This window comes from Corylus avellana, chromosome ca4 (assembly GCF_901000735.1).
Source record: "Corylus avellana chromosome ca4, CavTom2PMs-1.0".
NCBI classification, from domain to species: Eukaryota; Viridiplantae; Streptophyta; class Magnoliopsida; order Fagales; family Betulaceae; genus Corylus; species Corylus avellana.
The window spans coordinates 422428-427415 of record NC_081544.1 but is presented as its reverse complement, the minus strand read 5'-3'; positions in this window follow the sequence as shown (position 1 = coordinate 427415).

Genomic DNA, 4988 nt, shown 5'->3' with positions numbered 1-4988 from the left:
TATATATATATATATATAGTAACAAATAATTAATTATATATTTTATGATTGGCTAATCCCCTCCCATAAATCTTATTATTCATTAAAATCTTTAAATTGCATTTATTTTGGTCTTAATTTGCTCACCAGATTTACATGGGATTTTATATTGTGTTTATTAAATCCTATAAAATCGCATTTCCTGATTGGTTCATTCCCTTCCATAAATCTCTTTATTTATTAAAATCTTAAAACTGCATTTATGTTTAAGCGTGAAAAATTTAGACCCTTCGATTTTGCCAACTGTTCCGCAATAACTGTTCACGCCTGCAACAATCAGCCTCTCAACAGCTGACACGTTGCCTCGAAAATGCTACAACGTTTCAATCTCCCAACCTTGCCAGCTTGCACCCATCCATTTCTTTCATTTCCTCATTTCTTCACTTTTACTCATACGGTCATACCAAAACCCTTGCCGCATTTACTGCTTCTTGCTTGGTTTCAATCAAACTCAAATACATGACACACAGGGAGATCGAGACGCAGAGATTGAGAGAGAGACCAAGATGTAGAGATTGAGAGAGAGATCGAGATGCAGAGATTACGATGGTTGAAAGAAGAAGACGATGAAGCCAAAGAGGAGGGGTTTCCAACCATGGGTTGTTGTGAGCTAAAATCTTAGCCTTTCCTGTGTATTTTCTTTACGCCCATTGTTTATAAAACAAAAATCACATTGGTTGGGTAAGATTTCACCTACGTTTGATTTAGGTTGAGATTTTGTGATGTGTTCTTGATGTGGGTTTTGACCAGAATAGTCGAGCCCGAGCTCGAGCTCGAACATGGATTCAACCCTATCGAGCCGAGCTTGAACAAGAATCTCAGGCTCGAGCCCGAGCCCGAGCCTGATCCCAAAATAAACGAGCCAAGCTTGGACAGCCCAAGCTCGGCTCGTTTACACCCCTAAGTGGAAACGGGCCTCAAAGATGGCATCTTTCTCTGCTATCTAAGCTTTTTGTTCTTCAATCTGTTTGGCCATCTTATCCATCGCACGTCTTTGTTGTGTCCGCTCTTCTTCAAGTTCTCTAATTCTATTTGTCATCTGTGAGAACGATGAGTTCCCAGGATTTTGAGACCGTGCCTGGGACGATGTATAGTATGAATGTATGTTGCCTCGCACTGGTAAAACATTCGGATCCACCTGTCGAATCCTGCCAGCGTACTCAGGCTTATTTCCATGCGCCTAAGTATACGCATCATTCGATGTCCACCGTACCGTCCCTTCAGTCACACTCGACGTCAATGCCGGGTTAGTGGGTATCAATTCCTCTATCCTCTCCTATATGTTAAATAACAAGTTAATATCTTATATAAAGAAGGTTAATCGTAAATAATTTATCAAAATATATATCGGTGAGTACTTACACATCTCTCCCTGACAACTTCATTTGGATAGTCACCATCCTTCTTCGTGTGTGTTGAAATGTAAGCTTGCGCTCGAGTCGGAGTAGTGCCCAAAGTTAAGGTCTACATAAAAAAAAAAAAAAAAAAAAAAAACATAAATATACGGTTAGATACCTATATATGTATATATATATATATGTGGTAAATAAGACAAATACCTCTTTATGTGTCGCTTTGCTACAAATACCTCTTCATGTGTCATCCTAGCAAAGCTCATCGACCCGGTGCAGTGAGGTGTGTTGTTTTTTGCTCGCAATGCCTTCATGTAGGCAGCATACTCCTACATAAATATCATTCTTAATATGTCAGTCCTAACACAATTACAATTAATGAAACTACACTCGTGACCTACCTAATTTTTCGTATCCAACAACACATCCAAGTCATATGCGTTGTATTTCGAAATGGCATCTTGATCCATTCTCGCCTTCACGATGTCAGGAGTATCGCCCGACTGAATTTTTATCGCTTCTTTCACCGAGTGTTTCCAACTCTTCAGCTTCACGCCTATATCTCGGAACGCGTCATTTTTAATCGCATCGAGATTGTACTCAAGTGGGATGTAAAAGTCCAACTGCACAAGTTAAAAAAGTTAGGTGTGTCAATTCACGCATTAATAGCGTTTGACATAATGAAATATCCTCCTTCGTACGGGGCACTACCTGTGTCCAGTCGTCCCGCAATCTAACATAATTCCCGCTCCTTATGATGTTGCTGGTCGTCCTCCAAAATTTCATCCTGCTAAATCCTGCGGGCTGCCACACTCTATTGTACTCGCACACGACATTTTGCCCGGTGAGGACATCCTACGTCTTGTTCGATGGTTTAATGGTTACCACTTGAATATGAGTGCGCCCGTCTCGATCGATGCTTAATACATTAATAATTACCGATATTAATTATTTGCAATTCAATAGTAACTACATAACTATTATACGTATTCAATATTGGTATTTGAAGCAAAAATACTTGCTTATTGTCCGGAGCTGGCGATTGCCCAACACATCTGGAGTAGAGTCATCGGGCTACGAGTCCTGCGTGGCGCCTATCCCATCATTCACGTCCGCTGGTCCCTGTGTCTCACTGTCCTCCAGTTGCGATGACTCACTGTAGTTCAAACATGTGTTCTCGTCGGGGGGGAATAACCGCTCTATATGGCCATGTGAACATATCCCTAACTCGCTCATCGGCGGACTAGGCATATAAAACTCTTGCTCCGTGTTATATGGAGACGGCTGAGACTGATACCCCATATGGGACCCTTCCACATGCTCTGGAAGTATTGGTCTATACCTCTGGTCGTCTACCTGTGGGGACCTCTGTCGTCTACTCTTCCCCCTAGTACTCATATCAACCTGTGAAACACATCACGCACCCAATTAATTATGTATACAATAGATAAAATATGCACCACAATTACTAATCAATGTAGAAAGAAATAACAGAAAACAAGTCAATTAGTTGTTATTTTTTTAGTGTATTTCTTTAATTACATCGTTTCAATTTTTTGTTTATTTTTAACAAATAAATACATACATTTAGTTTCAATTGTAACATCTACATAATCTAAATTTACAAAACCTAAACAAAATTAAGGTCCAAATTTAAATGCATTTCTTATACATGGGGACCCTAGATAAAATAGATCTAGCTATCTAGCTAGGTTATTTGTTGTATTTTTTTATTTATTATTTTTTATGACATTTACATACTATAAATTTGTAAGACCTAAATGAATTTTTTATATATGGGGATCCTAGATAAAATAGATTTAGCTAGCTAGATTATTTGTTGTTGTTTTTGTTTTTGTTTTTGTTTCTGTTTATAATAACATTTATGCATTTGTTATATATGGGGACCGTAGATAAAATAAATCCAGCTAGCTATGTTATTTGCTTTCTTTTGTTTTTTTTCCTTTGTTTTTCTTTTTTAACATTTGCATACTTATTCTAAATTTTCAAAATCTAAACAAAAATTAACGACCATATCCAATGCATTTGTTATTTGTTGTTGTTTTGTTTTTTGTTTTTTTTGGTTTAAGCAAGTTTTTTTGGGTTTTTTTTTGTTCTGATAACGTGCATTTGCAAAACCTATACAAAATTTATGTCTAAATCTAAATGCAAAAACCTGCACAAAAAAACCTAAACCTACACAAAATTTAGGTCTAAATTAATCTAAATGCAAAAACCTGCACAAAAAAACCTACTTTCAAAAAATTTACGTACGTAATTTTACATGCATGTATGCAAATATATTAAACAATATTCCCACCATAGAAAACATATATCTCAAACAAATAAATTAATTAGCTAACATGTAAAATTAATTTGCTAATATAACTATATCAATAATATATAATAAAATTGTACACCGTAAATTATATATTTATATAAATAAATAAATAAATATATATATATATATATATATATATATATATATAAGAGTAGAGGCACGGAGAACGCTGCAGGGAGAAAAAGCTCGGTGATCTGCCTGAGGGAGGAGCCGGGCGCATGATGACCTGGCCGCAGAGAGAGAAACACTGAGAGCTAGAGAGAGAACGCCAAGTCACTAGCAAGCTAGCTAGTGAGAGAGAGAACACGGGTGAGAGAATGCGTGTGACTATGACGGAGACGGAGATACGGCTGGCGGTGAAAAAAAAGTGGCGGAGGGGAGGGGGTTGTTAGCTATGGCACCCGCGGGGGAGAAAGAAAGAGAGGGAAGGACAAAGAAAGAAGAAAAAAAAGAAGAAGAAGGAGCTGAACCCAGGCTGGATTCGTGCCTTCCCGAGGTGTGCTTCTTGACGTGTCAACACAGGACACGTCAAGAATTAATTTTCTTGACGTGTCCACATGTGACACGTCAAGAATTGCAAGATAGATTTTTAAATTTTAATTTATATCATTTTTTTCTCTTATATAACACATTATACATACAATATACTTAAAACTAATTAGAGAATAAATAGATTAATATTCTAGATGTACAGATAATAAAATTCATTTTTTCGTGAGGCCAGACTTAATAATCCACTCACTGAACACATATTTTGTGTTGGTCGGGTTCATGTGGGGTTTGCGGGTCTTATAAAATAAATGTATTCTGTATGTCCTATTTTTTAAAAATCAATATGGCTATCATATTAATATTAGTAGAATGATTTATGCATGATAATATGATCATATCATATTAATATGGCTATCATTTCATTTCAAATTAATATTAATGAAATGTTTGATTCATATGCATGATAATATTTATTGGTATACAATACGTATATACCAATTAATTTATACTAGTATGATAAAATTAATTTTTCATACAAATTAAAATTAATTTACTACCTAATTTTTTTAATACATATTGTATAATTAATTTACTACCTAATTATAATTATAATTAATTATAATTATTGACGTATGGAATAAAGGCACGTCAAACTTTTTTGACGTGTAAAAAATAACACGTCAAAAATTTTTGACATGTTAAAAGCCAACACATCAATAAATTTTTTATTAACGTGTTTATTTTGACACATAAAAAATTATTGA